General features: G+C 45.3%; 1 long non-coding RNA gene across 1 annotated transcript in view; it reads left to right on the top strand.

Annotated features, from left to right (window-relative positions):
- The window catches only part of LOC146894129 (uncharacterized), a 44,682-nt gene that overhangs the window by 18,456 nt on the left and 5,990 nt on the right, over positions 1–20,236 (top strand). Inside the window, exon 2 of the long non-coding RNA XR_015001995.2 lies at positions 2,094–2,261. This is a non-coding gene — a long non-coding RNA (uncharacterized LOC146894129). The remainder of the gene's footprint in view (positions 1–2,093; positions 2,262–20,236) is intronic.

Genomic DNA, 20,236 nt, shown 5'->3' on the forward strand with positions numbered 1-20,236 from the left:
TATTTATTTAATAAATATGGTTATTGGTGGCAAACATGAGTGGAGAGACTTGGGATAGGTTAGTGAACAAGACACATTCAGATCCCTGCCCACAGGGGCTCATATAGAGTCCGGACAATTTGATAGAGGGTAGGCAGGAGGCAGCCAGGAGTCTGGGAGCAGGGTGAGGGCTCTGGCCATTGAGCTGGGGCCTGTGCTACAGATACTGCTCCTCTAGGAAGCCTGGGCGTTGAATGAATGCAAGAGAATCTCTAGGCAGAAAACAAGCTTGATGGATGCTGAGTCCTAGGCTCCAAACAGAGCCAGTTAGCAAACTGTGGGCACATGGCCCAGGCTGCGGAAGGAGGGACCTGGCATGTTGCTGTCAGCTTTCTATTACAAATACCAGAGATAATCACCTTGTAAAGAGAAATGGTTTGCTTTGGCTCACAGTTTCAAAAGTTCTCCTCTGTGATTAGTTGGCCCAGTGTTTTTTTGGCTACTGCTTTGTTCCTTTGCTTTTCAGCTACTGCAAGGCAGCACATTGTGGTGGGAGCATGACGAAGGGCAAATCCGTTCACGCCAGGGCTGCAAGGGGAGAGCGATCAGTAAGAAAAATGACCATGATCCCACAGTCCCCCTTGAAGGTACACCCTTGTGACCCTGTACTAGGTCCTACCCCCATCCACAGTACCATTAGAAAGCTCACCTCTGGTGACTCCGTACTAAGTTCTACCCCTAAACACCCCTCCATCTCCTGATGGTACAGTCCTCAGCATCTAGGCATCAGCACATGGATATTTGGGGAATACTCAGGATGCAAGTTACAACACCCTTGCTTCCTCTTGTTCCCTGTACTGGGAGAATAGAGGGATTGGGGTTGAGGAGCTGTGTTCAGAACAGAGGGGTGACTGTGTGGCCTGAGGGCACCCCAGGTCTCCCTTCCTCATAGGGAGAAACAGAGAGGAAGAATCTCAGACTAGTGAAGACCTTGCCTTTCTGTGTGTTTCCTGGGAGTTCTTCACCCTAGAGAGCTCCTACCTCCTTTATTTTGCTTCCTGGGTGCCCTGGCAACTGCAGTTTCATGTTTGTCCCCATAGCACCTGAAAAGTGGTGGCGGGGGGCGACTGGGTTTGCTTTCTTGGTCTCCCAAGGAGCACAAAGAGTCTATGGGCAGTGAGACAGAGCCCAATGTAAAAGAGACAGCTGCCAATGGCTCTGCATGCCGGTTAGGCTGAGTCGGTCAGTTCCATCACACTGCAGAGACCCAGAACGGGATCAGGGAGGAAGAACATCTCAGACTTAGCCTCAGATGGGCATGGAGAAGAGGAGGAGCTGGTGGGTCAATTTCTGTGGTCTCAAGGTCATGGCTGTGATTGAAAGGATGTTAGATGTGGAAGAGGAGGTTGAATACATAAGACCCACATCTCCCTCCTGTTCTCCCTTGGCTCCTCGGGGCTGTGGGAAGCCAAGAAAATTCAGGGGACAGAACTGACTGGTGACCCCAGCCTGCAGCAGACAGGTATGGAAAATGCCCTAAGTTCTTAGTACACGTGCTAGGCTTATATGGCCAGTTCTGAATGATCAGAGTCCTGTGGTGTCCGGGGATGGATGTGCTCAGGGCCACTTTGACTTCTTCAGTTCCATCACCCTCACGCTTTCTGTCTCTCATCCTAAGTCTCATCCTTCTCTTTAACGCGTTGTCCCTTGAGACCCGCTTTGCTGTGCGCCTCTGCCGTAGCCCTCAATTTTCTTCTTGACGAGCTCCCTGGGAAATCTGTGACCAATGTGATGATTGCCACATACGTTCTAAGGAACTGGACTCTAGAGATCCTCTGCTTGATTTCTTAATACTGGCATGACCCCCTCTCTACCAACATCTGGGTGCAGCTCTTTCTGATGGCTCATTGTACTTCTTTGGGGACATGGGTGGAAGTAGATGCCCCCATCCTGGCCCCATTCCTCAGCAACCCCAAGGCTGCCTGAGGAGGACGGGTACAGGCAGACTCCTGGCTGACTTTGCTCCTTGTCACATTCCTGGCTGTGAAATAAACTCCCAAAGCCCTGGGGAGATGACATGAGTTTGTTTGTTTTACTCTTGTCTCCACTTCAAGGGCAGCACTGGCAAAAACAACACTCTGATGAATTCCAGCTCTTCCCTCCTCGACCCTGAACAGGAGATCGGCCCTCCTCTCTCTGAAGTGTCCACTGAGGGAAGAGGAGTTGAAGGACTGTCTTCTTCCGGATGGCCGCTTGCTCCCACTGATCTTCTCTTCTGTGGGGTAAGTTACAATGTCACCTGCAGCTAACAAGGCTCCTATGTCATGCTCCTGGGAGAGGCAGGGAGACTACTCTTTAAAACTCAAGCCTCCACCCCGAAGAACGAACCCAACAGAACGAAGCCAACAGGCAAAGCTTTCTCGACATCCTCCCATACTCTGGCTGAGAACAAGCCTTCCTGGAGTAATCATATCCCTGTACAGGTGTGCTGTGTTGAGCCTTTAAAACCATGACATAAAAGGCATCCTTCTTAGCTAAGAGATACGGCTCAGAGCATAGAACGTTTGCCTAGCATGCGGAAGACGTTGAGTTCAACCCCCAGCACAGTATAAACTAGTTATGGAGGTGCACACCTGCAATCCCAGCACCGGGAGGTGAAGGCAGGGGACAGGTAACTCAGAGCCGTACTTGGCTACCGTTTGCTTAATAACAGACACAGTGAGGAAGAACTAGCCAGGGCCTAGAAGTCTTCTCTGTTAGTTTTCAAAGATGGTTTCTTAGGACCAGGGGCTGTAGAGGCAGATGATTGTTGCAACTATGGAATGGTACTTGTTAAAAACCCAGTGCACAGACTGAGTGAATGGTTGAGGGCACCATAAATGCAACCTCTCTCTCCGCAGTCTAGCCAGGGTTGGGGGTTCCATCACGTGTTTGGACTTGCTGTTGAGGCCTGCCTAGGTTCCAGAAGGGAGAGAAGTTAAATTGACCCCCCACAGGCAGAACTGAACCTTACTTCCAGGAGCCTTGACCATAAACTGCAGAGGAACCCAGAATCCACTGAAATGGCAAGGGCATTTCAAATGATAGAGATGAAGCAGTGTTTGCAACCATCTCTCAGAGTCTCAGAGAAAAAGAAAGATGAGCCTCCCAGCTCAACATCCTGAAATGGAAGCTAATTTCAGAGAAAGAGAGAAAATCACCAAGTGCATTCGATTGTGCCTCAGACTTTGACCAGGACCCAGATGCTTACCTGGGGTTAAAACTGTCACACAAAGTTGAGTTGGGTTTCTGAGCTCCCTCAGGTATCTGCTTTGTGTTGGTCATGGTGGACAGTGTCTGGCTGGTGAGTTCTCGCAGAAGACCGTCCGCTTCTGTGGTTCTTCTCTTGTGAGCAGACAGGAGCACTTAGGTAGTGTCTACTAACAGCATCAATAAAGCACAGCCCAGGTACTACATCAACTCACCACTGTGAAGCCACTGCTCATCATGGGCCAGTGCCACAGGACCTCCATGGAACTTACTGAACCTGCTGAAAGTTCAGGATGGACTATGATGAGTAGGGCCAAGTGGGTTGACCAGGACAACCTTCTCAAGGTTTGCAAGGACAATGTGGAGCTTGGGCTGCAGAGAAGTGAAAAGTTGATCTTGATTGTCAACTTGATTTGCTTGAGAGTCACCTAGGAGATCACTGAAGCACATCTCTGGATGTGTCTGTGAGGGTCAGAGAGGATGAACCAAAAGAGCTGGAGCCCAGTGATGGTTTATTTATTCACATGATAAAGATGTAAATAGAGAGCTATGGCTGGGCAGTGGAGCATTTGCCTCATATGTAAGAGGGCCCAATTGCAGGGCATTGGGGATGGTGAAGGAAAGAAGAAAAATACGAATGGATTACTGGGAGGTAGCAGAGTGGAGGAAGTTGGGACCTAGCTAGAGAGGGGAAATAGGTTCCTGGGACACATCCTCGAGGCTGGATTTGGCCAGGCCCTTTCTTGCAATGGCTCCACTCTGCTTCTTGGCCTCCATTATGCAAAATACTCTGCTCTACAGAACTGTGCCTTCATGGACTGAAACCTCAGAAACTGTGAGCCCGAACTGACCCTTCCTCCATTAACTTACCCATTTGGGTCAGAAATTTTGTCACAATGCTGCAGAATCTAACTAACCCCGTGTCATGGAGGGGCGCACTGGAATCGGTTTCCTCTGCCATTTTATTTTCTCCTGGTCCTTGTGTTTCTTATGCCCCTTTCTTGATGTTCAATGCCTAGAATATAATCTCCACCTGCTCAGTCAGTCCATTTCTTTAGCATCTTCATTGTTATAGTTGCACCACTGAGTGCCAAGGGTACAACATGAAGAAGAGCCACTCTCGCTCGCAGGAACGCTCAGTCCAATGGAGAACTTGTAAACCTAATAGAACTCTCCCACCATTTCCTGTAATGATGGGAACACCTACCTATACCATCTATTGTGGATAATGGCAGACACATGTGACTATTAGGCACCTGAAATGTAGCTAAAACAGCCAAGGACTCAAATTGCTAATCTCATTAAATCATAAATAACTTTTGTTTAAATAGGCACATGTGTCTAAATGAGAGCCTTAGTAGATAACTTTAGTTCAGTCGGAAAGATAAGTCACCAGACCATTCCATGGGCATGACAGTGTGGCCAGGGCCTCATCTGTGGTCTACTAAAGGAAATAAGGAGATGGTATAACTGGGTCTTACTAGGAACTAGGAAGTCTTCCTGTTCCCAACCGAGGGTACCCCTGAAAAGGACATGGTCAATGGTATGGGATGTGGTGTGTAGCATATAAATCTCAAACTAGTGATGCCTGCATTTTTTCACAGACGTCCTGCTGAGATCCCCCATAGGCTAACCAGAAGAGCTGGGCTTAAACAAGGGCAGGCAGATGTTCTCTGCCCAATGGCCTGGCTCTCTGCCCTCTTCGATCTCCAGGGGGTGGGTGATGACAGATGGACTCATGACTCTCCCAAGATGAAGGGATCCAAAGAGCTGAGCTGACCCTGGGAATGATGACTGCACCCAGGGGAGAGGGTGCGGGGTATCTGGAGACCATCTGGAAAGCTGGGAAGCATTTAAGGGAAGAGGATTGACGTAGGGGGAAGAGGTTACCAGGAGCCAGTTCCTCAGCGGAGGCCAAGACCCCCTGGGTCACTCTTGTCCTCTTGCCCATATGGAGAGCCAGGGGTGGAATTCTCAGGGCTCTGTGGGGCTTCTGGAGAACAGTTATTGTGGGGTTGGGCCATTAAAGCGTCATGATGGAGCCTTCTGAGGCCTTTATGTGTGAGACCTGCATGATCATCTGGTAGGGCTCATATCAAACCTGGGTCCCTACCCATGGGTGCTGATCAATGTGTTGGAGGAGTTTGCAGAAATGGAGATTTAATGTCTGCATGTCTGAAGTAGAATTCTCAATCTGATCTTTAACAGTCACCCTCCCCTAATAGAAGCTGGGAATAATCATGGATTCTCTCCCTTTTCTTCTTTCTCACAGTGTCTTCATCATGGGCAGTTTTTGATGATTCTCCCTCTATAATTTATTTTACTACTTTTCCTGACACAATTCTGGCCTGTGTTTCTACAATTTCTCATCCATGAATTTTTCTTTGATCGTCCTGTTTTCTAGGCTTTGGTCTTCATGAAAGCCAAAACAGTTATTTTTTTTTTTAAATCCAGTTGTTTGCTCGTTTGTCTACAACATTTTCAATGCCTTCACATTTTTCTCAGGGTTATAGCCACTCTCTCTGGCATGACTCAAGAGGAGTCACACAAGTAGCTTCCAAGTCATCTTCACAGTCCTTTCTCAAGTGTCATCTCCAGTGTTCCTGCTACACTGACCTTCCAGATCCTCAGACAAGCCAAGGCCTTCCCAATGGCCAAGACTTTGTCCATGTTGCAGCCTCTCTCTAGTTTTCTTGATGTGGCTTCTTCTCATCCTTGACCCCTCCATGGCTCATAGCTGAACCCTTTTTTCTCTTCTTCCATATACCACTCTTCCTCTTCCCCTTTTGAGCAAACATTTTCTTGTTGCCCGTCTGTCTCTTTCACCATACTCTAAACTTGGTCAAAGAAAGGACCATACCATGGTACACCCAAAAGTTGCTTTACTGCCTTGAACACAAAAGGAACCAGATAAATATTTATTCAAATATGATAAAGTCAGGGAGGTAGATAAGTGGATGAAGATGCTTGCCACCAAGCTGGATGACCTTTTGATCCCTGAGATCCACATGGTAGAAAGAGACAACAGACTCCTAACAAGTTGTCCTTTCCCACACACACACTAAGTTTAAAATGTAATAAAAATGTAAAAATGTGAATGATTGTTTTTCCCTTTCTCACTCTTGCAAGCCGGATCTGTTCCCTGTTAGGAGGAGGATGTGTCACCCTGAAGACCTTCAACACTGACTTCAGTTATTACTGGAACTAGCCTTGCTTTTTCCCATCCTCTCTTCATTATATTTAACATAAGTTGACTTTTTCTAGGATTATCAAGGAAGTATGGATTTGCAAAGAATCCCAACTTTTTTTCAGCTTTTGTCCACAATGCTATGTCTGAACACAGGGCCAATAGTTGGTGGATACTGTGGTATGAGCAATCTTTTTCTCATTTGGGGCTAGTTAGGATTTCCATAAACCTGGACAGCAGTAGTGGGCAAGGACAATCCATTCTTCCTTTTTGAACTGTCATTCTAGATTACATGTAGTTCTTTTTCTGAGTGTTACGGACCAGTTCATGGTATAGTATGGTATTGAGGCAAAGATAAGGCTGCACATATAACCTCAGAGCCTGTGTAACCAAGGCCCTCTGAGTATCTCTCCTCTCTATTGTGAACCTTTTTGTGCAGTTAGCAGCATGGCTATTCTATCCTGGTATAAATCACGAGGTAGAGTGACTTTCCCAGATATCTGATTTTAAAATGACTAGCATTATTGCTCTGAATCCCTTGTGCAAGAAATAGCATCATTTTTTTTCCAAAATAGTAAAGTATCACTAAAATTGGGGAATATTATTACAATAACTTTTAATCTAAGCTCTGAAAAGCCTTGAGAATCTATTCCTTCATAGTCTTGACCCATGTGACCTAGATGACCTGTCTTCCTTAGCAATAAGAGTCATGTATAAAACCACAATCTAACCAATCAAAACCCTTCATACTTTTGTGTTGTCTGCTGAAAGCCATTAGTCTGAGAAGAAATCTAATCCATCCAAAGACAAATGTAAGCTATAAAGAAAACTGATCTAAATACTTCTGGTGTTAGTATTTACACAAGATTTTCTATCTTGAGTGCAAACATATTTTTCTTTTGCTTAGGAAGAGTTGCCCTTGTAAACCAAAATCAAAACACTCCTGGTTGATACATCTATCTAAAAAAAAAGAATAAAAAAGCAATTACAAATAGTATGAAAGGTGCCCTGAGGTGACTAGATATAAGATAAATACATAACAGCTTTCTTTTTTATGCAAAAACTGGTAACTTTTATTGTGCAAGAAACAACTTGTGCAAAAACTTACATTTCTATACATGGAAACTTGCTGGGTAGAGTCCGAGGCCAGCCTGGGCTACACATTTTGAAACCGAAAGGCGGACGCACCGCTCCCCGCTGCTTTGCTCCGGCCGTGGGAAGCTGTACCTTGCCCGTAGACTGAGCTGAACTTTTTTAGTGCAGTGAGCGTTTGTTGGAGGAGTAACAGCTTTCTTATAGGTTACCAACAAATAGAAAACAAGTCATTTTCACTAGTAATATCAATGAGGACCATAAACTTCTTAATAAATACTACAAATTTGTTCAGACACCACCAACCACCAAATACCATAAACACCAACTGGAAAGGTAAAGTCAAAATCATAGCAATGCCAGTACTCTCCCAGGATTTCATCCAACCAGTATATTAGATGAAATATAATCAGGTCCATATTTTTTTATGGGGGAGATTATTTGATTTGATATATTGCTTGTAAAGCAAAATGTGTGGTTAAAATGAGATGGTGAATTAGATCATAAAATCTGGTACTGACCTGCCATATTTTCAGGTTCCAATATGAAGTTGAAAGGTATCTTTCAAGACATCTGTAATGGGCAATCTTGATTGTCAATCTGGAAGGGTCTAGAACTCCCACAGGCTTCTGGGAATGTCTGTGATGGAGTTCTAGGTTAGGTTAACTAAAGCAAGAGGAGCCATCTAAATGTGGGCAGCACTGTCTCATGGGCTGAAATCCAATCTTGAACTTGAAAAAAGAGAGAAAGTGAGCTGAGCACCAACATTCATCACTCTCAGCTTCCTGCTGTGGACACAATATGACCTGCTGCCTCACACTCCTGCCACCAAGACTTCTCTGCCATGAGGGTCTGTACACTCGGACTGTGAGACAACATACATGTTTTTATCGGTATGTTGTTTTCTCAGGTATTTTGTCATGGCACCGTGGGAAGTAATGAATGCAGCATCTTGAAAATGATGAAATAAAAACCCTCACACACACAAAAAAAAAGGAGAAAGGGGAAGAATGAGCATGCCCTAGAAGAGCTAGTAGCCAGTATACAAATAAATGTGCCCAGTCTGCCCTGCAGACTTGTTTTCCAGATTAAGGCAGCAAAGAGGCTGGGGTATAGCTCATGGTAGAGCACTGCTGAGCATGTGCAGTACCCTGGGCTTGTACCCAACACTGAAAATCAACAATATACACAACAGTGACAGCACACAGGCACACACACACACACACACACACACACACACACACACACACGACCATGCTTTGGTCAGCAGGGAGATAGGAAGCTGCTTTGAACTGTTGTGTTTGGGTGGCAAAGGCCAGGGAGGGTGGCAGCTGAGAAAAGCAAAGTTGAATTGGAGAAAGGTGCTTTAGTTCTGTTCTTGCCTTTCCTCCACTCTACATGGGGACAGGCATTTTGCGACTCTTGATTTTTACTAATTTTTAAAATTTATTTTACATACCAACTACAGTTTTTCCTTCCCCTTCTCCTCCTGCTCCCTTCCCCTCCTCACCTCTATTCCCCCACATTCACTCCTCAGTTTCCATTCAGAAGGCCTCTCATGGGAGTAAACAAACCATGGCATATCAAGTTGAAGCAGGACTAGGCTCCTCCCCCTACATCCAAGTGAGGCATCCCACTATAGGAATATGTTCAAAAAAGCCAACTCATGTGCCAGGGACAGTCCCACTGTTAGGGTCCCCACAAACAGACCAAACTACACAACTGTCAGCCACATGCAGAGGGCCTAGGTTGGTCCCATGCAGGCTCCTTAGCTGTCTGCCGAGAGTCCATGAGCTCCCACAAGCTCAGGTCAGCTGATTCGGGGGGTTTCTCCATCATGATCTTGATCCACCTTTCTCATTTATTTCTTATTTATTTCTCCTCTCTCTCTTCAACTGGGCTCCCGGAGCACAGCTCAGTGCTTGACTGTGGATCTCTGCCCCTGCTTCCGTCAGTTACTGAATGAAGGTTCTATGATGACAATTAGGGTAGTCACCAGTCTGATTACAGGAGAAGGCCAATTTAGGCACCCTCTCCACCCACATTTGTAAAAGACTTCTAACATTTTGTGACTACTATTGAAGATTTTGGGGCGGGGGGGACAATGACTGAGGATGTTGGACTGCTATTTGTAAGGGGTAAGTACTTGACCCTCTGGAAGGCATAGTTAGGGAAAAGCTGGAAACTAGCTCAGCTGTCCATTGTGTGTGATCCTGTTTCAGCCTCTGGCTCCTGGCTTCTATCCAGGGAGGCTGTTCACACACTGGCCTGCAGAGTAGTTTTATAGTACGATGCTTGGGGCGCTGCTCCCTAGACATCAACATGGCCTCCTCGTTCTCATTACACATGCATAGAGAGGTGCTGAGAGCCCTGCAGAGCACGTGGCTGAAAGACTAAGCTCTTTGAGAGAGCACTGCCATCTCCAAGGGAACCCCAAGCTGGACTGCAAAGGCCTTCTGAAGCAAAAGGTTTTGAAAGATGAGTGTGAAAGTTAAAAAATGCAAAATACATTAGCAGCTAATGGGAGACCATATTTGCTATGAAACAATTCTAACAACACAAATTTTAAAAGTGCCATATGGAATTATTGGCAAAAGAAATATAATAATTGAAGTAATAAATGTGATAAACAAATACATAATGAGATAAATACAGCTGAAGAACAAATTAGTGAATTGGAAAATCAGAGGAAGGAGGCAGTTCAGAAAGTAGCAGGAAGGATGTAGGAACATTTAGAAAAAAGTTTAGGAACACAGAGAAGGAAATAGAGTGGTAAACTGTAGATAACAAGAATCCTGGAAAAAATAAGAATGTGAGAATAGAGGAGGTAAAAACAGACTCTCTAAACTTAGATGTTTCTTAGGATTGAGAAAATAATCTTAGATTAAAAGGCTTAATTGAAGGAAAATACAACAGAGGAGGAAAACTGTAGCCACATTTAAGAGGGGCAAAAGACTCATTTGTGGAAGAAAATCCTTTCTCTACTACATTTCAAGAGTAGGAAAAAATTTAAAAATCAATGGAATCCTTCTATTTTTATTGTGGGAAAATACAACATAAAATTGACCATCGGAACCAGTATCTAACGTACACTTCAAGCAGGTCGAGCGGTGCTATCAGGCGGACTTCACCACATCTATCCCCAACATCCTCATTTTCACAAGTGGAAACCTTTTACTCCCCAAACACCAACTCTTCACCTCCCACTCCCAGTTTCTGGGAGCTACTGGTCCGTTTTCCATTTCTGAACTTTGCTTTTTAGACCTTAAAGTGCAGGATAGCATCTTTAGTTCCCTGTGAGGCAAGAGTAAATGATGCCCAGGATTTAAGAGTTGTTGATGGACTCCTGAACAACCATCAGAGCCAAAAGACAATGGAAAACTTTTATTTTTAACCAAGTAGTCATTTGAATGATCACACACACACACACACACACACACACACACACACACACACACACGGCAATACATAGGCTCAAATAATCATCTACAAAGGATGACTACTGAGGACCAGCAAGATGACTCAGTGAGTAAAGGGACCTTAGCCACCTCTGGTTCCTGAGTTCGATCCCTGAGGCCCTTGTACCCGCATAGTAGATGAAGTCAACTGACTCTCACAACTAATCCTCTATCCTCCATCTACACACTGTACAATGGGTGTTTGCAGACATACAATAAATAAATGTAAACATTTGTTTGAAAGATGCATATTGAAAATACCTCTTGAAATGTTTAAGAAGGAAATTAAAACCAAGAGTTTCTGCAAGATAGAGCAGTTGAGAAAGTAGTCATAGCTCTCAATACATTTCTTTGTTATTTATTGATGACATTTTTAGACAGGGTCCTTAGTCCAGGCTGACCGTGAATTTGCTATATAGCCCAGCATAACCTTAACTCATGATCCTACTGCCTCTACCTCCCAAATGCTGGTTTGCAGGTGTGCATCACTATGTCCTGTTTCTTCACTTACTTTCTGTCTTATTTTTCTTCCGTGTATGTGTGTGAGTAAGCATATGTGTGAGTGAGCACATATTTGAGTGTGTGAGCATGTATGTGAGTGCATAAATGTGTATGTGTGTATGTATGTATATAAGAGAGTGTATGAGTATGTGTGAGTGTACGTTGGTATATGTATGTGTATATTCATGAGGATATGTGTATGTATATGTGTGTGTGAGTATTATATGTGTATGTATGTGTGAGTGTGTATGTGTGTGAATATGTGTGAGGATATGTGTGAGTGTATATATGTGTGAGTGTATGTATGTGTTAGTGTGTATGTGTATGTTTGTTGTTGAAAAATTTTCAGCCAGTAGCCTTTAAGATACTGGCCCACTTTGGGCGTAGTCTCATGTGCTTTAAATGTAGACAAAAAGCTTGCATAGCCCTTTTTTCTGCTGAATTAAGTTCCAGTTCCCAGTGCATGCAGAGAACTGCAGATTGCTGCCCTTACTATGAGCTTATCCCCCAAACAAATAAAATTTTGTTATACTCCACTCTGGGCTACTGTGGAACACTTTGGTACTACTATATTTATTTATGTCTGAGTGTGTGTGTGTGTGTGTGTGTGTGTGTGTGTGTGTGTGTGTGTGAAAGTTTATTTGTATGTGGCAAGAGTTTGGATGTTCCTGCCTCTCTCTCTCTCTCTCTCTCTCTCTCTCTCTCTCTCTCTCTCTGTGTGTGTGTGTGTGTGTGTGTGTGTGTGTGTGTGTGTGTGTGTATGTGTGCATGTCGAAGCCAATGGTTGGTATGGGAAGCCCTCCCTGCTATTTCTGTCTGTCTAAAGATTTATTTATTTTATGTGTATCGATGTTTGCCTTCATGTAATTGTACCACATATGCACAGTACCCTAAGAGATCAGAAGAGGATGTCAATTTTCTTAGAACAATTTCCCTAGTTACAGACAGCTGTGAGCCATGTGGGTGCTGGGAACCTGAGTCCTCTGCAAGATCAGCCCGTGTTCTTAACCACTAAACCATCTCTCCAGCCCCTCCACTAGCTCTCTTGATCTTAGTTTTTGAGACAGGATTTCCCACAGAACCCAGCTGGTGTTTGCCTGATTGTGTTAGGCTGGCTGTTCAGCAAGTCCCTGTCTTCCTGGCAATGAGATTGCAGGTGTGCAGTGCCACACCTGTGCTACACCTGGCCTTTCCAGGTATTTGTGGGGATCTAAGTCAGGTCCCCATGTTTGTATAGCAAGCACTTTATCCACTGGTCCAGCCCCCATTTGTGTTTGTTTTAAAAGACACAAAGAAATACAAAAGAAAAAATATCCACTGCATCCTGGTTAGAGCTGGAAATAGAATTTTGAAAGGGAAAAAATATTAACTATAATCCTCCAGGATCAAAAGGTAAAATTTAAAAGTTGTAGGCATGTGATTTAAAAATATTTTAAAATTTTAATTTAAACTTTACTTAAATATTTAAATATATTTAAAAATAACTATTTTTAAAGCCGGAATGATCAAGTGAATGATTCCACACAGTGGTCACTTAGAGAGATGGGATGGGGAGAAATCCAGGTGTTTGTAGTGATCTGACATGGTTCAATAAGTGTTGTGGGTTATTTGTACACGGTGAAGGTATTGCTGTGATTGGTACGATAAAATTCTAAAGGTATAGGTGGGACTTCCAGGCCGGGAGAGGAAGAGGAAGAGAATCTATGCACTCGAGAGAAAAGCCAGGAGACACAGAGAGGAAACATGAGGTGTTAGATGAAAGAGGGGTAATGCTATGTGATAGAACATAGATTAATATAAATGGTCTAATTTAAACTATAAGACCTATTTAGGAACAAGTCTAAGCTATAGACTGAGCTTTCATAATTAATAAGTCTGTCATTGTTTGCAGGCTGAGCGTGCAAAGATAGCCCTACAAGAAAGCTTGCTACTTATGAGAGGCATGGTGGCCTGTGATATCTATTTTCTTCAAAATAAATCAATGCATTCCCAGGCATCAAAGGAAAGAGCTGCCTGTGAACTTGCTAATGCAGCGTGAAGCAGAGCATGTTACTATGAGTTTCCATACCAAGGGAAACGTCCAGGGAATGAGCACTGTCCTGTTTATCGCCTCCTCTCCTTCTCTTGCATATGTGTGATATGCACAATTTCTTATGGGTAGATGTGCATGGCTGTGTAAACAGAGACTGTGCATTTTTTTTCCCAGCCATCCAGACCCAAATAATCACACAAAGCTATAATTATTTCAACACCGTTTGGTCAATGGCTCAAACATATACCTAACTAACTCTTACATCTTAAGTTAACCCATTTCTATTAATCTGTGTATCACATGAAGTTGTGGCTTATTGATAAGATTCCGGCATCTTTCTTCTTTGGCAGCTACATGGCATCTACCTAACTCCACCTTCTTCCTCCCTGCATTAAGTTTAGTTTTTCTGCCTAGCTATATTTTTTCCTGCCATAGGCCAAAGTAGCTTCTTTATTAACCAATGGTAATAAAACATATTCACAGCATACAGAGGGGAACCCCACACCATGTTTTTATGTGTATGAAAGCTAGAGGCCATTGTCAGGCATCTTCCTCAATTGCCCTTCACTGTGTTTGTTTGCTTTTTTGAGTTAAGTTGTCTCACTGACCCTGAAGTTCACCTGATTTGGCTAGGCTGGGTGACCAGTGTGCCTCAGGAATTCCCCTGTCTCCACCTCCCTGGATCTAGGGTTATAGGTGAATGTTGGTATGCCTGCCTTTATCTGTCTATTTTTATGTGGGGACTGGGGAGCTGAAAGCTTGCACAACAGGTTGTTCACTGCTGAGCCTGATTCCCCAGTTCTTAGTTGACTTTCCGGAGGTGCTGCATGAACTTGACATGGCTGCCTTAGATCATAAAGGTTGTGGACCAATGGCCCGAGTCAACAGGGTAGCACACAGTCGGCTTGGTTTGGAAGCTACAGAGATTAGAAGGCCAATGCTGTCACTTTGCAGAGAAGCAACTGTGTTCCAAGTATGTAAACTCTCCAGCTGTGATAAAATGATATACGCACGCATTGATTGAGCGCAATAAAATGATAAAGGATAGCGCTTCGAAGAGCTTGCTTGGCTCGTGGTGTGAGTTTAGAATGCAATAATGAGAATGAGGACTTCGGTAATAAATAAGGACAAAGAAGAACTTACAAACAAAATCATGGGAGGTCGGGTTGGATGCTTTGACCCAAGATTGCGAACAGGCTCTGGAATCTGTTAATAGTTCTATGGCCCCCATCACTTGCCTTCGGTTTTACCTTCTCTCTTCATTTCCTGGCAAACCCTTTTGAGAAAGTCCATTTTTATTATGGATGAGTGACAGGGAGAAAGGGACTTGGCTGGAAGAGCAAAGAAAGACACTGCCACCCAGGATCCTAGGGCAAGGTAAGCCAGGCCAAGGACTCTGGGACATGGGGAGTGGGTGGGGGTGGATACTACTTAGCGAAGCCTTGTTTTTATTGTCCTGGCAAAGACCAGAAAGCAGTGTTGGGTAACATTCCATCCCATTTGAAAATTCCAAAGCTCAACAACTGGGGGTGAAGTCAAGGTCTCCCAGGATGGCAGTGAGCAAAGGCATTCACAGATACGGCCTCTGCAGTTCAGGTCAGCAAGCCTGGGTTAGGGTGCAGGCCAGTGCGAGAGTGCTTGCCTGGCACCACGAGGTCCTGGGTTCCAGTCCTAGGACCACAGAAAAGGAAGGCTCAAGGGTCAAGCCCCCAGCACCTTGCTCCAAAAGATGTGGCTTCTCCTTCTCTGGGTCTTGCCAGCAGGAATCCCCTTGCCTCACCTCAGCTTCAAAGCCCTGGGCTGCCTGTACAGGTCGAGCCTGAGTATCCATCTTACCTCTACCCCTAAATGCTCTGGCTTTGTTCCCATTAAGGGAACAGAGGTGCAAAGTTGCCTGCCATGAACCGCCCCCTCACTTCTGAAGATAGTGACTCTGGCCCTCTTGGGGTCACCCAGGCCCTCTTCACTGTTTGTGCCGGGGTTTCTGGGAGTTTCCCACAGCGCCTTGGGTTGGCTGTAAGGTGGCCTCTCTGCTCCCTGCCGCCCCTTCAACTCCCTTCCGGCAAACCCTTGGGAAGCCGCCAGAGTCCATTCTCCCAGACTGTGAACACTCCATGTCTGAGGCAGGGGTCTGACTGGCAGCTGTCTTCATGCGGAGGGTCAGACCAGCAGTGGAGTTAGTCATGGGGTGGTGACCACTGACTGTTGATCAATGGTGTTCTTGGCCTGATGTTGGCTCCTTAGTGACATCTGAATCTTTGTTGCGCTCAACGCTTCTTTTGTCTTCCTGCTTTCCTGAAATAAGGACCGACAAACAATTCGAGAACCGGAGCCACATGTCCCCAAATGCGTGTGGCTCGGCATCGGTCATGTTTTTCCAATTATCCCTTGTTCTGAATGCCACAGTTAATACGCCTGTGCACACTCACACACATACTCGGGACAATTTTTAGCCAGACATTCAGGCTCCTCTTTTCCCAGAACCCTATGGGTCTTTCAGTCCCTGCCCCACCCAGACCCTCAATCTCTGCTCCCGCCCCCTGCAGCCCCTGGCCCCGCTCTCACCCTGCTTTGGCACGCCGCTCTCGCAAGACAGGATGGACTTATTTTAGTGTTGCCTGGAACGTCTTTCTTCCCATCTCATTGTTTTTACATCTTACCCATCTTTCTGAGCAGCAAGGGGCTATCTGACGTAACTTTCCAAGGCAGCTCACCCACAGGTCCTGGTTCCTATAGCGTCTATCCTTGGCGAAGCCAATCTTGTTATTTAGCTTTAAAAAGATAATATATGAAAGTTATAAGAGAAAGGGTATATTTAGTTAGACGTACAGACCTTTAAAACTAAAGAAAATAAGTCCAGCATGTGTGATTTATGGCAGCACCTCCATCCCAGTACTAAGTGGATTCTGAAACAGGAAGGTGACCTTAAGTTCAGGCCAACTTGTGAGACATAGTGAGCTCAGACTAGCCAGAGCTCTAGAGTGAGGCCTTATTTCAAATGAGTAAATGATAAATAAATTAAAAGTATATATTATACATACTATATATACATACATATGTATAAATTGATGCACCAGAGAGATGGCTCAGCAGGTAAAGGCACTGCCACTGAGTCTGATGACTTGAGTTCAATCCTTGGGACCCACGTGGGGAAGGAGAGAACCAGTCTTGCAAACTGTCCTCTGGCCTTCCACGTGTGCCATGGCATATGCAGTCACCTGCACATACGTAAACACATGCAGAAGTAATAAACACAATCTAATTTAATGTATATAAAATTGATAATAAAATAGGAAAATAAAAACTGCCTCTTTCCCTCTAGTTAGGCCTAATCACCATTTATGCTTGTTTGTTTGTTTGTTTTTCTTTTTCTTCTTTGTAGTCCTGGAATGAAGAATTTTCCCCCACAAACACACATAAAACGCACAGACTCACTATTTAAAAATCAGAAAAAGAACTGAACCCATCCTTACATACGGTTTCCCAGAAGCTGGTCCCCTTACTCGTAGTTTGTGAGCATCTTCCCACAGAGAATTCTCCCTCTTAAAATGTTAAAGAATGTCATGAATGACCACATAAGAACCTTATACTTTTCTGTGGGGGGGCATTTTTATTGTGGAAAATTTCAAACACACACAAGCTGAAACAGTGGTCCAGCACCTCCCATACGTCCTCCCAGCATCCAGCTTCAATAATTAAACCTTCCTTCCATTTCACCTACCCTGCCTGTTTGTCACCCACCCCCAGGGGGGATAAAATCAAGACCCAGATGGCATTTTATTTCCCTGTAAACAGCAGTTGTTTTCCTGAGGTTTGGCATTTGAGGAAGCACAGAGCCACGCAAAGCAATCTCCTTTCAAGACCCCATTCAAATGGATCTGTGTTTCATTTGTGACAGCAGCATCGACGAGTTGAAAAACAGTCACACATCCCCATGCACGTTGTCTTATGTACTCAGCCTGTGGCGGAAGCTTGTAGGGCACATGGGAGTTCCAGCCCACAAGCCAGGCCCTGCTGCTCTGATCCACTAACTTGGGCGTTCCATCAAACTCTGACTTGTGTTTTCCTCCAGTTGGTTCACATATGTGAGCTTTCTCTCCCAACTCCACCATATTCCATGGTCTTGAATCATGGCTTCTGTCCTGCACCCGAGGTTGTGTCTGTCCTAATGTGCCTTCCCATAAGGAGTTGCATGGGTTTGGGGGACCTTTTGCTTCACTCAAGGAAACTGGGACTTCAGAGGAAGAAGGAATTCCTTGGGTTAGAGTGCTGGGGAGAAGTGTTGATCTCTACTTACCCAACCCGTTTCTTCTCTCTCTCTCTCTCTCTTTCTCTTTCTCTCTCTCTCTCTCTCTCTCTCTCTCTCTCTCTTTCTCTCTCTCTCTCTCTCTTTCTCTCTCTCTTTCTCTCCACCCCTCCTTTTCTTTTCACTTCTTCTTCTCCCCCTTCTCTTCCCTCTCACCCCATTTCCTTTCTCAGACAGGTCTCATGTTCATGGGTTGACTTGCACCTTACTAGTCAAGGATGACCTTGAACTCCTAAACATCTTAACTTCATCTTCCAAATAGTGGCATTGCCTATGGGCAGTCTTTTATGGGTCTGAATGGGGGTGGCATCTGAGCATCTTTGCTGAATTCTCATACTCAAGCTCTGAGGAGGTGAGGAGGTTTAGGAGCTGAATCCTATACCTTTCTTTCCAGTCTTCTGCCAATGAGATCATAAATGGAGATAAAAGTCAGAGGGGAAAATGACAGCTTAATCTCCTAAATACCCACTCTTTTCCCCCCAAAAATGATGCTTCCAATCCCCTGCTTCCAAGTCCCTGGTTCCCGGGGAACTGGTCCTGGTGACAGACTGATTGACATCCAACTACCAGCTTGGAATGGCTTGTTCATCCTGACAATGGCACACTGAGAAAGATGTGAGCACTTCTGCCTTTGGAAGCCATGCTACAGCATAGACATGGAATAGGCAGGAGGTTAGCAAGACTCCTGGGAAAGATCAAGTCCCAGGAAGTGAAGGAAAAAGGAAAGTGACATCTAAGTGAGCCCAGTCATTGTGAAACCTGGCTGGACGGGGGGAAGGGGGAGGGTTTGAGAATTCCCGTCCTGTCTGACTAGAGCTCCCTCTAAGAGACAGATAGGGAGGTGAGAAGAGCCAAGATGGCTGCCTGGCATTCCTTAATACCTGAGGGAAGAGAAGGTCTAACACGGAGTCCTGGTGTTTAGTCTTGGAAGATTCTGGGTGCCCATTCTTGTTTCTATGAGCTGTTCTGAGATGTGAGGACAGCATCTTCAGTGTTTATGGTTCTAAACCCAAATACAGTTCTTTGGTTAAATCTGAGCTGGGTAGACATTGTGAGCCCTGTCAAATGAGCTGCTTGTGTGCTCTGTTTACACTAAATGTTTGCAGAAAGTCTACGTGCTTATCACTGGCTTTCCCTGCTGTCCATCTGCCAGGGACTATCATTTGTTTGTTTATTCACTCTCTTATGGATAGACCCAAGTGACCCAGGCTGGCCTGGAATTCGCTATGTAGCACAGGCTAGCCTGAAACTCTGGATCTTCCTGTATCTGTCTCGAAAATACTGGTGTTGCACCTGCACACATCCATACCCAGCATCCTGCTTCCCTCATTCTCTCCTTCTCCTCTTTTCACATGCCCGGCCCGGTGTTGCTCAGGGACCCCACCTAGCTCGGAGCTCTGCAGCTCAAAGATCTCCTATTAGGGGGGAGAAAGAAAGGGCCAGCGAGAAAAAAGATAATGTGACAAAGCCATGCTCAGCCACCAGACAGCCCTTGGCAGCATCCTCACCTCCATGCTAGAAAGTGAACATCAGTTGCACACCGCAGTAGCCATCAGACCAAAGCTTCTGGTGGAGGTCTTGTCACAGCCTGGGCCCGCTAAGCACACAAGATGCAGCCTGGGCACTCCGGGGTGTTTGGGGCCATCTTGAGAAGCTAAGCAATTGCTCAAGAATCCCAGGCATTCTAACTTCCCCTTGGCTTAGTAATTTCACACCAATGGCATGTGGGTGTCACATAGCAGGTATGGACACCCCCCACACCCACCCCCCACACATACACACAAGCACGCACGCACGCACGCACACACACACACATTAACTTTCCCTTGGCTTAGTAATTTCACACCAATGGCATGTGGGTATCACATAGCATGTATGGACACAACACACACACACACACACACACACACACACACACACACACACACACACACACACGTTTCATCCTTCCAATCAGCTCTTCCCATGCTTCTCATTAGGAGCATTGGTTAAGGGATTAGAGGAAGCCTGGTTTTAGACCAGGGCCTTCTGGAGAGAGAAGCGAAGGGACTCAAGGACTGCTCCCTCTTAAAAGGATCCTAATACGACGAAAGGAGATAATCTAAGTCTCTGCAAACAAGGAAAAGAGAGACTATCTAGTGGGTTCAACTTTGATATCTAGAAAAGTCTGGAAAAGGGTCTTAGGGGATCTGCTAGCAGCACCTAGGAAAGGGAGAAGGTAGGGTGTAGTGTAACAGCATGGGGGAGGGCAGGGCAGGTCTGCAGATAGCCACGGGAGGAAGGAAGGTACCTGGCCTGCCCTGGGGACAGGAGGAACTGGCCTAGGTGGAGAACAGGTGCTTCCATGAAAGCCTTCGATCAGCAGATGGGTGATGGAGAGTGGACTCCGGAGACCTGCTCCAGACCACGTCTGCAGGAAGCTTTGTCTGGCT

The sequence above is a fragment of the Myodes glareolus genome, chromosome 6 (assembly GCF_982192425.1).
Source record: "Myodes glareolus chromosome 6, mMyoGla1.1, whole genome shotgun sequence".
Lineage (NCBI taxonomy): Eukaryota > Metazoa > Chordata > Mammalia > Rodentia > Cricetidae > Myodes > Myodes glareolus.